Source organism: Rattus norvegicus, chromosome 9 (assembly GCF_036323735.1).
Source record: "Rattus norvegicus strain BN/NHsdMcwi chromosome 9, GRCr8, whole genome shotgun sequence".
Classification (NCBI taxonomy): Eukaryota; Metazoa; Chordata; class Mammalia; order Rodentia; family Muridae; genus Rattus; species Rattus norvegicus.
In genome coordinates, this window is record NC_086027.1 from 103088354 (window position 1) to 103106911 (window position 18558).

At 38.5% G+C, this 18558-nt stretch overlaps 1 pseudogene; it reads right to left on the minus strand.

Moving 5' to 3' along the window:
* Positions 1–17662: 17662 nt before the first annotated feature.
* Positions 17663–18034, minus strand: LOC103690587 (40S ribosomal protein S25 pseudogene; annotated as a pseudogene).
* Positions 18035–18558: the final 524 nt, after the last annotated feature.

Genomic DNA, 18558 nt, shown 5'->3' on the forward strand with positions numbered 1-18558 from the left:
TCGGCATTCCTCAGCTGTGAATTCTTTGTTTAGCTCTGAACCCCATTTTTTAATAGGGTTATTTGTTTCCCTGCGGTCTAACTTCTTGAGTTCTTTGTATATTTTGGATATAAGGCCTCTATCTGTTGTAGGGTTGGTAAAGATCTTTTCCCAATCTGTTGGTTGCCGTTTTGTCCTAACCACAGTGTCCTTTGCCTTACAGAAGCTTTGCAGTTTTATGAGATCCCATTTGTCGATTCTTGATCTTAGAGCATAAGCCATTGGTGTTTTGTTCAGGAAATATTTTCCAGTGCCCATGTGTTCCAGATGCTTCCCTAGTTTTTCTTCTATTAGTTTGAGTGTGTCTGGTTTGATGTGGAGGTCCTTGATCCACTTCGACTTAAGCTTTGTACAGGGTGATAAGCATGGATCGATCTGCATTCTTCTACATGTTGCCCTCCAGTTGAACCAGCACCATTTGCTGAAAATGCTATCTTTTTTCCATTGGATGGTTTTGGCTCCTTTGTCAAAAATCAAGTGACCATAGGTGTGTGGGTTCATTTCTGGGTCTTCAATTCTATTCCATTGGTCTATCTGTCTGTCTCTGTACCAATACCATGCAGTTTTTATCACTATTGCTCTGTAATACTGCTTGAGTTCAGGGATAGTGATTCCCCCTGAAGTCCTTTTATTGTTGAGGATAGCTTTAGCTATCCTGGGTTTTTTGTTATTCCAGATGAATTTGCAAATTGTTCTGTCTAACTCTTTGAAGAATTGGATTGGTATTTTGATGGGGATTGCATTGAATCTGTAGATTGCTTTTGGTAAAATGGCCATTTTTACTATATTAATCCTGCCAATCCATGAGCATGGGAGATCTTTCCATCTTCTGAGGTCTTCTTCAATTTCTTTCTTCAGTGTCTTGAAGTTCTTATTGTACAGATCTTTTACTTGCTTGGTTAAAGTCACACCGAGGTACTTTATATTATTTGGGTCTATTATGAAGGGTGTCGTTTCCCTAATTTCTTTCTCGGCTTGTTTCTCTTTTGTATAGAGGAAGGCAACTGATTTATTTGAGTTAATTTTATACCCAGCCACTTTGCTGAAGTTGTTTATCAGCTTTAGTAGTTCTCTGGTGGAACTTTTGGGATCACTTAAATATACTATCATATCATCTGCAAATAGTGATATTTTGACCTCTTCTTTTCCGATCTGTATCCCTTTGATCTCCTTTTGTTGTCTGATTGCTCTGGCTAGAACTTCAAGAACTATATTGAATAAGTAGGGAGAGAGTGGGCAGCCTTGTCTAGTCCCTGATTTTAGTGGGATTGCTTCAAGTTTCTCTCCATTTAGTTTAATGTTAGCAACTGGTTTGCTGTATATGGCTTTTACTATGTTTAGGTATGGGCCTTGAATTCCTATTCTTTCCAGGACTTTTATCATGAAGGGGTGTTGAATTTTGTCAAATGCTTTCTCAGCATCTAATGAAATGATCATGTGGTTCTGTTCTTTCAGTTTGTTTATATAATGGATCATGTTGATGGTTTTCCGTATATTAAACCATCCCTGCATGCCTGGGATGAAGCCTACTTGATCATGGTGGATGATTGTTTTGATGTGCTCTTGAATTCGGTTTGCCAGAATTTTATTGATTATTTTTGCGTCGATATTCATAAGGGAAATTGGTCTGAAGTTCTCTTTCTTTGTTGTGTCTTTGTGTGGTTTAGGTATAAGAGTAATTGTAGATTCGTAGAAGGAATTCGGTAGGGCTCCATCTGTTTCAATTTTGTGGAATAGTTTGGATAATATTGGTATGAGGTCTTCTATGAAGGTTTGATAGAATTCTGCACTAAACCCATCTGGACCTGGGCTCTTTTTGGTTGGGAGACCTTTAATGACTGCTTCTATTTCCTTAGGAATTATGGGGTTGTTTAACTGTTTTATCTGTTCCTGATTTAACTTTGATACCTGGTATCTGTCTAGGAAATTGTCCATTTCCTGAAGATTTTCAAATTTTGTTGAATATAGGTTTTTATAGTAAGATCTGATGATTTTTTGAATTTCCTCTGAATCTGTAGTTATGTCTCCCTTTTCATTTCTGATTTTGTTAATTTGGACGCACTCTCTGTGTCCTCTCGTTAGTCTGGCTAAGGGTTTATCTATCTTGTTGATTTTCTCAAAGAACCAACTTTTGGTCCTGTTGATTCTTTCTATGGTCCTTTTTGTTTCTACTTGGTTGATTTCAGCTCTGAGTTTGATTATTTCCTGCCTTCTACTCCTCCTGGGTGTATTTGCTTCTTTTTGTTCTAGAGCTTTTAGGTGTGCTGTCAAGCTGCTGACATATGCTCTTTCCTGTTTCTTTCTGCAGGCACTCAGCGCTATGAGTTTTCCTCTTAGCACAGCTTTCATTGTGTCCCATAAGTTTGAGTATGTTGTATCTTCATTTTCATTAAATTCTAAAAAGTTTTTAATTTCTTTCTTTATTTCTTCCTTGACCAGGTTATCATTGAGTAGAGCATTGTTCAATTTCCACGTATATGTGGGCATTCTTCCCTTATTGTTATTGAAGACCAGTTTTAGGCCGTGGTGGTCCGATAGCACGCATGGGATTATTTCTATCTTTCTGTACCTGTTGAGGCCCGTTTTTTGACCAATTATATGGTCAATTTTGGAGAAAGTACCATGAGGAGCTGAGAAGAAGGTATATCCTTTTGCTTTAGGATAGAATGTTCTATAAATATCCGTTAAGTCCATTTGGCTCATGACTTCTCTTAGTCTGTCGACATCACTGTTTAATTTCTGTTTCCATGATCTGTCCATTGATGAGAGTGGGGTGTTGAAATCTCCCACTATTATTGTGTGAGGTGCAATGTGTGTTTTGAGCTTTAGTAAGGTTTCTTTTACGTATGTAGGTGCCCTTGTATTTGGGGCATAGATATTTAGGATTGAGAGTTCATCCTGGTGGATTTTTCCTTTGATGAATATGAAGTGTCCTTCCTTATCTTTTTTGATGACTTTTAGTTGGAAATTGATTTTATTTGATATTAGAATGGCTACTCCAGCTTGCTTCTTCTGACCATTTGCTTGGAAAGTTGTTTTCCAGCCTTTCACTCTGAGGTAGTGTCTGTCTTTGTCTCTGAGGTGTGTTTCCTGTAGGCAGCAGAATGCAGGGTCCTCGTTGCGTATCCAGTTTGTTAATCTATGTCTTTTTATTGGGGAGTTGAGGCCATTGATATTGAGAGATATTAAGGAATAGTGATTATTGTTTCCCTTTATATTCATATTTGGATGTGAGGTTATGTTTGTGTGCTTTCATTCTCTTTGTTTTGTTGCCAAGACGATTAGTTTCTTGCTTCTTCTAGGGTATAGCTTGCCTCCTTATGTTGGGCTTTACCATTTATTATCCTTTGTAGTGCTGGATTTGTAGAAAGATATTGTGTAAATTTGGTTTTGTCATGGAATATCTTGGTTTCTCCATCAATGTTAATTGAGAGTTTTGCTGGATACAGTAATCTGGGCTGGCATTTGTGTTCTCTTAGGGTCTGTATAACATCAGTCCAGGATCTTCTGGCCTTCATAGTTTCTGGCGAGAAGTCTGGTGTGATTCTGATAGGTCTGCCTTTATATGTTACTTGACCTTTTTCCCTTACTGCTTTTAATATTCTTTCTTTATTTTGTGCGTTTGGTGTTTTGACAATTATGTGACGGGAGATGTTTCTTTTCTGGTCCAATCTATTTGGAGTTCTGTAGGCTTCTTGTATGCCTATGGGTATCTCTTTTTTTAGGTTAGGGAAGTTTTCTTCTATGATTTTGTTGAAGATATTTAGTGGTCCTTTGAGCTGGGAGTCTTCACTCTCTTCTATACCTATTATCCTTAGGTTTGATCTTCTCATTGAGTCCTGGATTTCCTGTATGTTTTGGACCAGTAGCTTTTTCCGCTTTACATTATCTTTGACAGTTGAGTCAATGATTTCTATGGAATCTTCTGCTCCTGAGATTCTCTCTTCCATCTCTTGTATTCTGTTGGTGAAGCTTGTATCTACAGCTCCTTGTCTCTTCTTTTGGTTTTCTATATCCAGGGTTGTTTCCATGTGTTCTTTCTTGATTGCTTCTATTTCCATTTTTAATTCCTTCATCTGTTTGATTGTGTTTTCCTGGAATTCTTTCAGGGATTTTTGCCATTCCTCTCTGTAGGCCTCTACTTGTTTATTAATGATTTCCTGTGTTTCCCTAAGTGTGTTCATGTCTTTCTTGAAGTCCTCGAGCATCATGATCAAATATGATTTTGAAACTAGATCTTGCTTTTCTGGTGTGTTTGGATATTCCATGTTTGTTTTGGCGGGAGAATTGGGCTCCGATGATGGCATGCAGTCTTGGTTTCTGTTGCTTGGGTTCCTGCGCTTGCCTCTCGCCATCAGATTACCTCTAGTGTTACTTTGTTCTGCTATTTCTGACAGTGGCTAGACTGACCTATAAGCCTGTGTGTCAGGAGTGCTGTAGACCTGTTTTCCTCTCTTTCAGTCAGTTATGGGGACAGTGTGTTCTGCTTTCCGGCGTGTAGTTTTTCCTCTCTACAGGTCTTCAGCTGTTCCTGTGGGCCTGTGTCTTGAGTTCACCAGGCAGCTTTCTTGCAGCAGAAAATTTGGTCTTACCTGTGGTCCCGAGGCTCAGGTTCGCTCGTGGGGTGCTGCCCAGGGGCTCTCTGCAGTGGCAGCAACCAGGAAGACCTGTGCCGCCCCTTCCGGGAGCTTCAGTGCACCAGGGTTCCAGATGGTCTTTGGCTTTTTCCTCTGGCGCCCGAGATGTGTGTGCAGGGAGCAGTCTCTTCTGGTTTCCCAGGCTTGTCTGCCTCTCTGAAGGTTTAGCTCTCCCTCCCACGGGATTTGGGTGCAGAGAACTGTTTATCCGGTCTGTTTCTTTCAGGTTCCGGCGGTGTCTCAGGCGCAGAAGTCCTGCCGCTCCTGGGCCCTCCCCCACGGGAGCCCAGAGGCCTTATACAGTTTCCTCTTGGGTCAGGGATGTGGGCAGGGGTGAGCAGTGTTGGTGGTCTCTTCCGCTCTGCAGCCTCAGGAGTGCCCACCTGACCAGGCGGTTGGGTCTCTCTCTCACCGGGTCTGGGAGCAGAGAGCTGCTAGTAGCAATTAATTTAATATGCTGGAATAGGTTTTGAATACATTAGCTGTTTTCTCTAAACTGCACGTAACTGGAAATCTGAGAATAGATACTAAATATAGCGACAGAATTTTGACATTGAGAGATAAAACACATTTTGCTTTCAAGCAAGGCCGAGTTTTTTCTCATCAGAAAAAAATATTTTATGAAGCACTGGCTAAAGAATATCATAAATGAGTAATCAAAACAACACTAATGAACCTGATTTCCATTAAAGTTTTAATGGATTCAAGTTTATACAGGAGCTTGACATGCACAATGACAAAGTACTAGGTAATTATCAAAGAGGACAAAAGCTGTGACTAGAATTTTCATCATTGAAAACATGCAATGACCTATTTTTTTCATTAAGTGACAGCAGGGAGAGCCATGAAACCTAAAACCGTAAACAATTTATGAAGGAAATAAATTGTCTTTTTTAACACATGACAAAAGCAATTTTACCATTTTGAAGAAAATTAATTTTTCTTCCTTTTAGAAATAAAATAAATACATTGACATTAATAACTAGTAACTAACAACTATTTCTTAAACTACATATTATTTTTAGTCAACATTTATATCTTTGACTTAAAATTTGTTTAAATAATGTGAAATAATCCTAAATGACATGTAGAAAATCTTTACCTTTTCCAAACTCCATTTATATATTTTTGAACATTAATATGTGTGCTTAAAATCAATGGGGAGTTTTATGATAAAATAAATGTGAATGGGACTCTTTCTGTTGTGAAGTTTACATTTGTACAAAGGGGCTAGGAATTATGACATCACATTTATTTAAAAGAAAAAGTTGAAAATTTCTTCCTGGATTCAGGGAACTGAGTCATTTGTATCTGCTGCCTTAAACCTACGCCATCCTGTCCTCATGAATCCACAGGATGAATAAATCCAGGTGTGGTAATTTGGCTGCAGAACTCATGAGCTGTTGCGATGCTCTGACTTTTATCTTCCAAAGCGCCATTGGTGTCACGTCATTTCTTTTCCTCTTCCATGGCCCATGGAGCTGATCCAAGAATAGAAACCCTTTGAAGTCACATGAAATTTGTGCTCTGATGAGGCCTGAAGGACACATGAAGTAAGAAATACAGGCAGCTTGTGAGTACGGTGAACATTCAATCAGCTATGTGAACGTATCATCCCAAAGTACATCTACGAACGCACATACATGCATGTGAAATTGAAACATCAAAGCAAAGCTTTGTTTTACAAAACATTTACACGGCTATATCTATTGTGCTTAAGTCAAATATACATATGAATAAGTACATAATATATTGCATATAGTATATATGTACATGTTTAAGTAAATTAGTAAAAAGACCCCAGCAATAGCTCAGTGAGTATTCACTCGAGTTACAATATCTAATGCAATTTATCATGACGCAAAAAAATTCTTTATGGCAAATTATATAACAAAAAATATAATAAATGTCTCTGACAGTCTGTTAGCCTTAGTTGCATAGGCTACATATTAAAACCCAGCAAATAACAATCCACTTGTTTCCAATTAAACATTTCTTAGTATGTCAAAATATGAGCAACAAAGGCCGGCTGCTCGTTAAAAGCCACACTTCTGTTTGGCGAGCCTCCATAGGCTCTGTGATTAGACACAGAGAGAGGGAGACTGCAGGGCCACAGGCTGTGCATCTCTGGGAATCTCTGCCTACTCCCGTTTCTCTCCACTTGGCCTAGGCCATCTTTAAAACATATGGAAGAAATGCTTCAAGGACTTCTAGTAGTTCAATTAAATTTTTATAATTTTATTTTCTCAACACATGTTGGAACAGTCAATGCCTTAGCACTCAGAGGCACTAGGCCTTACTGGTCTAATTCCAGGCTCCTAAATTCGTCTTCACAGGAGCAACCTTCCCAAAGAAGCTACATGGCCAGAATTTTATCCCCTAATTTTACATTACTCAACCTTAAATATTTTAATTATTATACTTAGTTACTATCCTTTGATATCCTAAGTAGTCTCTATTAGAATTTCTCATGTCAATGATCCACTGGGATTTCTAATTTCTTACTTTATTCAGAATGGACCATCTATTTTCCTTTGTCCATAGTGATTTGGGGAATTTTATAAGGTGACCTTCTGTTTTAGATTTAAAAGAAACTTTTGAGGACAACTAGTTGTTCTGTGAATATGGAAGGTTTAGTTTTCTTAGAAAGGATAAAGTCCTATCTGATATTCTAGGAAGCAATGCAATTGTGTTAAAGGTTGGAACTGAAGCTCTTCCTCATACTGACCACCCACTTCGAAGAGCTAAGAATTAATGATCTATTTTGGGGGACATATATTAAGTTGTAATTAAACTTTTAACTGAAAATAGATGTAAAGATGCTAAATGTTGTAGTGAAATACGATGGCCTTGTCTTATCTGTATGTCTGTGTACAACATGTACATAGATACCAAATGTGAATGAATCAAATATACTTTATATTACGCTTATTCATAAAACATTTTTGGTATTTTCTCAAGTATAAGTCTAGGGACTTTTTTCCCCATCTTTATTAAATTGGGTATTCCTTATTTACAATTTAAATGTCATTCCCTTTCCCAGTTTCCAGGCCAACATCCCCTAAACCCTGCTACTCCCCTTCTCTATGGGTGTTCCCCTCCCCATCCTCCGTCCATTACCACCCTCCCCCTCACAATCACGTTCACTGGGGGTTCAGTCTTAGCAGGACCCAGGGCTTCCCCTTCCACTGGTACTCTTACTAGGCTATTCATTGGTACCTATGCAGTTGGAGCCCAGGATCAGTCCATGTATAGTCTATGGGTAGGGGCTTAATCCTTGAAAGCTCTGGTTGGTTGGCATTGTTGTTCATATGGTGTCTCAAACCCCTTCAGCTCTTTCAGTCCTTTCTCTGATGCCTTCAACGGGGGTCCCATACTCAGTTCAGTGGTTTGCTACTGGCATTCATCTATGTATTTGCCATATTCTGACTGTGTCTCTCAGGAGAGATCTACATCCAGTTCCTGTCAGTTTTCACTTCTTTGCTTCATCCATCTTATCTACTTTGGTGGCTGTATATGTATGGGCCACAGTGAGGCAGGCTCTGAATGGGTGTTCCTTCTACCTCTGTTCTAAACTTTGCCTCCCTATCCCTTCCTAAGGGTACTCTTGTTCCCCTTTTAAAAAAGGAGTGAAGCATCCACAATTTGGTCATCCTTCTTGAGTTTCATGTGTTCTGTGCATCTAGGGTAATTCGAGCATTTGGGCTAATATCCACTTATCAATGAGTATGTATCTTGTGTGTTTTTCTGTGATTGGGTTACCTCACTCAGGATGATATTTTCCAGTTCCATCCATTTGCCTATGAATTTCATAAAGTCATTGTTTTTGATAGCTGAGTAGTATTCCATTGTGAAGATGTACCACATTTTCTGTATCCATTCCTCTGTTGAAGGGCATCTGGGTTTTTTCCAGCTTCTGGCTATTATAAATAAGGCTACTATGAACATAGTGGAGCATGTGTCTTTGTTGTATGTTAGAGCATCTTTTGGGTATATGCCCAAGAGTGGTATGGCTGCATCCTCAGGTAGTGCAATGTCCAATTTTCTGAGGAACCTCCAGACTGATTTCCTGAATGGTTATACCAGTCCGCAATCCCACCAACAATGGAGTAGTGTTCTTCTTTCTCAACATCCTAGCCAGCATCTGCTGTCACTGGAGTTTTTGATCTTAGCCATTCTGACTGGTGTGAGGTGGAATCTCAGGGTTGTTTTGATTTGCAGTTCCCTGATGACTAAAGATGTTGAACATTTCTTTAGGTGCTTCTCAGCCATTTGACATTACTCAGCTGTGAATTCTTTCTTTAGCTATGAACCCCATTTTTTAATAGGGTTATTTGTCTCCCTGCAGTCTAACTTCGTGACTTCTTTGTATATTTTGGATATTAGTTGTAGGATTGGTAAAGTTATTTTCCCAATCTGTTGGTTGCTGTTTTCTCCTAACAACAGTCCTTTGCTTTACAGAAGCTTTGTAGCTTTATGAGATCCCATTTGCCAATTCTTGATCTTAGAGCATAAGCTATTGGTGTTTTGTTCAGGAATTTTTCTCCATGGTCCATGTGTTCAAGATTCTTCCCCACTTTTTCGTCTATTAGTTTGAATGTATCTGGTTTGATGTGGAGGTGCTTAATCCACTTGGATTTAAGCTTTGTTCAGGGTCATAAGAATGGATCGATCTGCAATCTTCTACATGCTGACCTCCGGTTGAACCAGCACCATTTGCTGAAAATGCTATCTTTTTTCCATTGGATGGTTTTTGTTCCTTTCCCTAAAATCAAGTGACCATAGGTGTGTGGGTTCATTTCTGGGTCTTCAATTCTATTCCAGTGGTCTATCTGCCTGTCTCTGTACCAATACAATGCAGTTTTTATCACTATTGCTCTGTAATACTGCTTGAGTTCAGGGATAGTGATTACCCTGGAAGAAGTCCCTTTATAGTTGAGGATAGTTTTAGCTATCCTTGGTTTTCTGTTTTTCCAGATGAATTTCCAAATTGTTCTGTCTAAGTCTCTGAAGAATTGGATTGGAATTTTGATGGTGATTGCATTGAATCTGTAGATTGCTTTTGGCAAAATGGCCATTTTTACTATATTAATCCTGCCAATCCATGAGCATGGGAGATCTTTCCTTCTTCTGAGTTCTTCAGTTATTTTGTACAAAGGCTTGAGGTTCTTAACATAGAGATCTTTCACTTGCTTGGTTATGGTCACACCGAAGTATTCTATATTATTTAGGACTGTTACGAATGGTGTCGTTTCCCTAACTTCTTTCTCAGCTTGTTTCTCTTTTGTATAGAGGAAGGCTACTGATTTATTTGAGTTAATTTTATACCCAGTCACTTTGCTGAAGGTGTTTATCAGGTTTAGTATTTCTCTGGTGGAACTTTTGGGATCACTTAAATATACTATCATATCATCTGCAAATAGTGATATTTTGACTTCTTCTTTTCCGATCTGTATCCCTTTGATCTCCTTTTGTTGTCTGATTGCTCTGACTAGGACTTCGAGAACTATATTGAATAAGTACGGAGAGTGGGCAGCCTTGTCTAGTCCCTGATTTTAGTGGGATTGATTCAAGTTTCTCTTCATTTAGTTTAATGGTAGCGACTGGTTTGCTGTATATGGCTTTTACTATGTTTAGGTATGGGCCTTGAATTTCTGCTCTTTCCAGGACTTTTATCATGAAGGGGTGTTGAATTTTGTCAAATGCTTTCTCAGCATCTCATGAAATGATCATGTGGTTTTTATCTTTCAGTTTGTTTATATAGTGGTTTACGTTGATGAATTTCTGTATATTAAACCATTCCTGCATATCTGGGATGAAGCCTACTTGATCACGATGGATGATTGTTTTGATGTGTACTTGAATTCGCTTTGCCAGAATTTTATTGAGTATTTTTGCATCGATATTCATACGGGAAATTGGTCTGAAGTTCTCTTTCTTTGTTGTGTCTTTGTGTGGTTTAGGTATAAGAGTAATTGTGGCTTCATAGAAGGAATTCGGTAGTGCTCCATCTGTTTCAATTTTTGTGGAATAGTTCGGATAGTATTGGTATGAAGTCTTCTATGAAGGTCTGATAGAATTCTGCACTGAACCCATCTGGACCTGGGCTCCTTTTGGTTGGGAGACTTATAATGACCGCTTCTATTTCTTTAGGAGTTATGGGGTTGCTTAAATGGTTTATCTGTTCCTGATTTAACTTTGATACCTGGCATTTGTCTAGAAAATTATCCATTTCCTCCAGATTTTCAGGTTTTGTTTAATATAGGCTTTTGTAGTATGACTGATGATTTTTTGAATTTCCTCTGGTTCTCTTGTTATGTCTCCCTTTTCATTTCTGATTTTCTTAATTTGGACATACTCTCTATGTCCTCTCATTAGTCTGGCTAAGGGTTTATCTATCTTGTTGATTTTTCTCAAAGAACCAGCTTTTGGCTCTGTTGATTCTTTGTATAGTCCTTTTTGCTTTTACTTGGTTGATTTCAGCTCTGAGTTTGATTATTTCCTGCCTTCTACTCCTCCCGGGTGTGTTTGCTTCTTTTTGTTCTAGAGCTTTTAGGTGTGCTGTCAAGCTGGTGACATATGCTCTTTCCTGTTTCTTTCTCAGGCACTCAGAACTATGAGTTTTCCTCTTAGCACAGCTTTCATTGTGTCCGATAAGTTTGGGTATGTTGCACCTTCCTTTTCATTAAATTCCAAGAAGTCTTTAATTTCTTTCTTTATTTCTTCCCTGACCAGGTTATCACTGAGTAGAGCATTGTTCAACTTCCATGTATATATGGGCATTCTTTCCTTACTGTTATTGAAGACAAGCTGTAGCCCGTGTTTTTCTGATAGGATGCATGGGATCATTTCTATCTTTCTGTATCTGTTGAAGCCTGTTTTGTGCCCGATTATATAGTCAATTTTGGAGAAAGTACCATGAGGTAGTAAGAAGAAGGTATATCCTTTCGTTTTAGGATAGAATGTTCTATAAATATCTGTTAAGTCCATTTGGTTCATAACTTCTATTAGTCTGTCTATGTCTATTGTTTTATTTCTGTTTCCATGATCTGATCATTGATGAGATTCAGGTGTTGAAATCGCCTACTATTATTGTGTGAGGTGCAATGTGTGCCTTGAGCTTTAGTAATGTTTCTTTTGTGTATTTAGGTGCCCTTGTACTTGGAGTATAGATATTTAGGATTGAGAGTTCATCTTGGTGGATTTTTCCTTTGATGAATATGAAGTGTCCTTCCTTATCTTTTTTGATGACTTTTGGTTGAAAATTGACTTTATTTGATATTAGAATGGCTATCCCAGCTTGCTTCTTCAGACCATTTGCTTGGAAAGTTGTTTACCAGCCTTTTACTCCGAATTAGTGTCTGTCTTTGTCTCTGAGGTGTGTTTCCTGTAGGCAGCAAAATGCTGGGTCCTCATTGCATATCCAGTTTGTTAATCTGTGTCTTTTTGGGGGGGAATTGAGTCCATTGATGTTGAGAGATATTAAGGAATAGTGATTGTTACTTCCTGTTATCTTCATATTTGGAGGTAACATTATGTTTGTGTGCTTGTCTTCTCTTTGTTTTGTTTTGTTTCAAAACAATTAGTTTCTTGCTTTTTCTAGGGTGTAGCTTGCCTCCTTGTGTTGGGCTTTACCATTTATTATCCTTTGCAGGGCTGGATTTGTAGAAAGATATTGTGTAAATTTGGTTTTATCGTGGAATATCTTTGTTTCTCTATCTATATTAATTGAAAGTTTTGCTGGATACAGTTACCTGGGCTGGCATTTGTGTTCTCTTAGGGTCTGAATGACATTTGTCCAGGATCTTCTGGCTTTCATAGTCTCTGGTGAGAAGTCTGGTGTGATTCTGATAGGTCTGCCTTCATATGTTACTTGACCTTTTTTCCTTACTGCTTTTAATATTCTTTGTTTTGCGCATTTGGTGTTTTGACTATTATGTGATGGGAGGAGTTTCTTTTCTGGTTCAATATATTTGGAGCTCTGTAGGCTTCTTGTATATTTATGGGCATCTCTTTCTTTAAGTTAGGGAAGTTTTCTTCTGTTTTTGTTGAAGATAATTACTGGTCCTTTGAGTTGTGCATCTTCACTCTCTTCTATACCTATTATCCTTAGGTTTGATCTTCTCACTGTGTCCTGGATTTCCTGTATGTTTTGGGCCTGTAGCTTTTTCCATTTTCCATTATCTTTGACAGTTGTCTATATGCTTTCTATGGAATCTTCTACTCCTGACATTCTTTCTTCTATCTTGTATTCTGCTGGTGATGCTTGTATCTATGGCTCCTTGTCTCTTCCTTTGGTTTTCTATATCCAGGGTTGTCTCCCTTTGTGCTTTCTTTATTGCTTCTATTTCCATTTTCAATTCCTTCACCTGTTCGATTGTGTTTTCCTGTAATTCTTTCAGGGTTTTTTGTGTTTCCTCTCTAAGGACTTCTACTTGTTTACTTGTGTTTTCCTACATTTCTCTAAGGGAGTTCTTTATGTCTTTCTTAAAGCCCTCCATCATCATGGTCAAATGTGATTTTAAACCTAGATCTTGCTTTTCTGGTGTGTTTGGATATTCAGTGTTTACTTTGGTGGGAGAATTGTGCTCTGATGATGCCATGTAGTCTTGGTTTCTGTTGCTTGAATGCTTGCCTCTTGCCATCAGTTTGTCTCTGGTGTTACCTTGTTTTGCTATTTCTGACAGTGACTTGACTGTCCTATAGGCCTGTGTGTCAGGAGTGCTATAGACCTGTTTCCCTGTTTTCTTTCAGCCAGTTTTGGGAATAAAATGTTCTGCTTTCAGGCATGTAGTTGTTCCTGTCCACTGGCTTTCAGCTGTCCCTGTAGGCGGGCACCAGAAGAGACTCCCCCTACTTTGCCTGGGTCCCTGTGCACAGGGGGCCCAGATGGTGCTAAGTGTTTTCCTCTAAAGTCAGAAATGTTGGCAGAGAGTAGTCTCCTCTGGTTTCTCAGGTGTGTCTGCCCCTCTCAATGTCCAGTTCTCCCTCTCTCGGGATTTGGGTGAAAGGAGCTGTTTGACCAGGTCCCTTAAGATCCAGGGGCAGTCTGGACCACAGGGCTCCTGCAGCTTGACTACTCCTATCTTCCTGTGCCCAGAGGCCCTATACAGTTTCCTCTTGGGCCAGGAATGTGGGCAAAGGTGGGCAGAAGTGGCAGTCTCTCCTGCCCTGCAGTCTCAGGATTGCCCACACGTCTGGGCATCTAGGGACTTTTTAAATGTTTAAAAAATTTTTCACAAAACATTGTTAAAGTAAAGTAGTAAAATAGTCCCTATATTCATGTTACTGTAGCTCCACTGACATTGCAGTTTACATGGCATCATATACATATCCCTACCAGATAAGAGTACCATTTTGGCTTATTTAAGAGCAAATAAAATGAAATGTGTGAATGACAGAGCCAAAGCAGTTTTGGGTCTGGTAAAGATATCATAAATAGCTTTCTAAAGTAAGCAATATTTATTCAAGTCACAATAGCAAGGAGAGTAGGAGAAATAAAAGTTAAGTGCCCGTGATCTCATTATTAGAACTACATAAGATTCTTCCTTTATCGTAGCTTCCAATACCACTCTCAAGCGTGCTTGTGAATAATGGCACTCATCACATGGGTCTTAGCCAGGAAGTAAAATCATCAACAGATATTTGTTGTTTCAGGAATAAATGAAACATGAACAGAAGGCTTAATGTTGCCCATTTTTACAATCATTTTATTCATCTTTTTAGGTATGGAGATTTTGCAAGAAGGACTGGAAAATAACTGTGCGGCTTTTCAAAGCACATAAATGCCAATGCTAAAATTTTAACTTCATCATTTTGGAAAAGTAACGGAAATTTTAAAATAGAAGATTGTCTTTGGGCTTGCTACTCAAGAAAAATTATGACCCAAATCTCATGGGGGAGAGAGCTGGACCCTCAAAAGTGTGGACAACCTTGAAAGCTTAGAGGAAACAAATGTGTTGTGCCCACATTCCTGACCCAAGAGGAAACCTCTTAGTGCTATCTGTGGCCTCTGGGCACGGGGACCTAGGAGAAGTGAGGTGGAGGACCCTTCTTGTTTCAGCCTATACTGAGAGCTGAAAGACAGTCACCAGGAGCACCTACACACCTGAGAGCAGAGGTAAGACCAACTTTTCTGCTCTAAGCAATCCACCTAGAGGCTTCAGGTCACAAAAAACACAGGAGCAGCTCTCTTTTCCCAGATCCAGTCAAAAGAAAACAGGTCTACAGGAGTACAGACACACAGCCTACAGGAGGGTCAAGTCACTGTCAGAGACAGCAAGACAAGATAACACCAGAGACAACCTGATGGGGAGAGGCAAGCACAGGAGACTAAGCACCAGAAACCAAGACTACTTGGGGACATCAGAGTCCAGTTTACCCACAAAAGCCAATACGGGAAATTCAAACACACCAGAAAAGCAAGATGTGGATTTAAACTCACATTTATAAAGATATTGGAGGACTTTATAAAGGACATAAATAAGTCCCTAAAGAAATACAGGACAACACAAGTAAACAAGTAGAAGCACTTAAAGAGGAAACATAGAAACACCTTAAAGAATTACAGGAGAACACAACCAAACAGGTGAAGGAATAGAACAAAACGATCCAGGTTTTAAAAATGGAAACAGAAACAATAAGGAAAGCACAAAGGGAGACAACCCTGGAGATAGAGAACCTAGGAAAGAGATCAGGAGTCATAGATGCAAGCATCACCATCAGAATACAAGAGAAAGAAGAGAGAATTTCAGGGGCAGAAGATACCATAGAAAACATCGACACAACCATCGAAGATAATGTAAAACGCAAAAAGCTCCTAGCCTAAAACATCCAGGAAATCCAGGACACAATGAGAAGATCAAACCTAAGGATAATAGTGAAGACTCCAAACTTAAAGGGCCAGCAAATATCTTCAACAAAATTATAGAAGAAAACTTCCCTAAAGAAAGTGATGCCCATAAACGTACAAGAAGTCTACAGAACTCCAAATAGATTGGAGCAGGAAAGAAATTCTTCCTTTTACACAATAGTCAAAACACCAAACACACAAAACAAAGAAAGAATATTAAAAGCAGTAAGGGAAAAAAGGTCAAGGACATATAAAGGCAAACCTATTAGAATTACACCAGACTTCTCACTATGAAAGCCAGAAGATCTTGGTCAGATGTCATACAGACCCTAAGAGAACACAAATGCCAGCCCAGACTACTATAGTCAGCAAAACTCTCAATTAACATAGATCAAGAAACCAAGGTATTCCATGACAAAATCAAATTTACACAATATCTTTTTACAAATCCAACCCTACAAGGGATAATAGAAGGAAAACTCCAACACAAGGAGGGAAACTACACCCTAGAAAAAGCAAGAAAATAATCTCCTTGCAACAAAACCAAAAGAAGAGAGATACACAAACATAATTTGACCTCTAACAACAAAAATAACAGGAAACAATCACTATTCCTTAATATCTCTTAACATCAATGGACTCAATTCCCCAATAAAAAGACATAGACTAACGGACTGGATACCTAAACAGGACCCAGCATTTTGCTGCAAACACGAAACACACCTCAAAGACAAAGACAAACACTACCTCAGAGGAAAAGTCTAGAAAACAACTTTCCAAGCAAATGGTGTGAAGAAATAAGCTGGAGTAGCTATTCTAATATTGAATAAAATTGACTTTTAATCAAAAGTTATTTAAAATGGTAAGGAAGGACACTTCATATTCATTAAAAGAAATATCCAACAAGATAAACTCCCAATTCTAAATATCTATGCTCCAAATGCTAGGGCTCCTACATACATAAAAGAAACCTTACTAAAGTTTAAAGCATACAATGCACCTCACACAATAATAATAGGAGATTTAACACCCCACTCTCATCAGTGGACCGATCATGGAAACAGAAATGAAACAGAGACATAGAGAAACTAACAGAAGTTATGAACCAAATGGTTTTAGCAGATATTTATAGAACATTTTATCCTAAAACAAAAGAGTATACATTTTTCTCAGCACCTCCTGGTACCTTCAACAAAATAGGCCATCAACAGATTCAAGATTAAAATAATCCCATGCATCCTGTCAGACTACCACAGACTAAGGCTCATCTTCAATAACTGCAAAAACTACAGAAAGCCCACATATACATGGAAGTTACAATGCTCTATTCAATGATAACTTGGTCAAGCAAGAAATGAATGAATTAAAGACTTTTTAGAATTTAGTTAAAATGAAAATACAACATACCCAAACTTATGGGACACAATGAAAGCAGTGCTAAGAGGAAAACTCAGAGCTCTGAGTGCCTGCAAAAGAAACTGGAGCAAGCATACTTTAGCACCTTGACAGCACACCTGAAAGCTCTAGGATAAAAAAAAAAAATCAAATGCACTCAAGAGGTGTAGAAGGCAGGAAATATTCAAACACAGTCAACCAAGTAGAAACAAAAAGGACTACACAAAGGATCAACAAAACCAGGAGCTGGTTCTTTGAGAAAATCAACAGATAGATAAACCCATAGCCAGAGTAGTCAAAGGGCACAGAGAGTGTGTCCAAATTAACAAAATCAGAAATGAAATGGGATACATGACAACAGAAGCTGAGGAAATTCAAAAAATCATAGGATCCTACTACAAAAGCCTAAATTCAACAAAACTGGAAAATCTGGAGGAAATGGACAATTTTCAAGACAAATACCAGGTAACAAAGTTAAATCAAGATCAGATAAACCATCTAAACAATCTCATAACTCCTAAAGAAATAGAAGCAGTTATTAAAAGTCTCCCAACCAAAAAGAGCCCAGGACCAGATGGGTTTAGTGCAGAATTCTATCAGACTTTCCTAGAAGACCTCATACTAATATTATTCAAACTATTCCACAAAATAGAAACAGAGGGAGAACTGCCTTATTACTTCTTTTTTTAAAAAATAAATAACATTTTATTTTCCCAAATGTACAACTGATTGAATCTGTTCATTCATCTTCACCAGAAGCTGGGGCATCACCACCCTTTGTGTTTCTGGTGTAAATTACTTGGGCTCTGTGCTTTGGAACCAGCTTGATAAGACCTTTACTACATAGCTCCTGATGTGCTGCCCTGGCCAAGGAACCTCAAATCTTCAGTCTCTTGCAAACCACAGCTGGAGTAATAAGCTTATAGTTGGGAACTTCCTTACAAAGTTTGTTGTAAGTAACTTTGTCAAACAGGACGAGAGTGTTCAACTTTTCTCGAAATTTGCATTTGGACCACTTCTTCTTGGCTTTGCCACCTGATTTATTCACTGGGTCTTTGTCTTTTTTGGCTGACTTTCTGGTATCCTTCTTCTTGTCATCTCTGGGAGGCATGGCAAAGCTCAGAGAGTAGTGTGGACCACTGCAGCCCCACTAATATGTCGGAAAAAAGGGACCCAATTCCTTCTATGAAGCCACTATTACCCTTGTATTTAAATCACACAAAGACCCATCAAAGAAAGAGAATGTCAGACCAATTTGCCTTATGAATATCTATGCAAAAACACTCAATAAAATTCTTGCAACCAAATTCAAGAACACATCAAATTGATGATTCATCCTGATCAAGTAGGCTTCATCCCAGGGATGCAGGAATAATTCAATATACAGAAATCCATCAATGTAATCCTCTATATAGACAAACTCAAGGAAAAAAAACACCACATGATCATTTCATTAGATGCTGAGAAAGCATTTGAAAAAATTCAACACCCCTTCATGATAAAAGTTCTGGAAAGAACAGGAATTCAAGGCCCATACCTAAACATAGTAAAAGCCATATACAGCAAACCAGTAGCCAACATTAGAATAAATGAAGAGAAACTTGAAGCAATAAGAGTCTAAACAAGGCTGCCCAC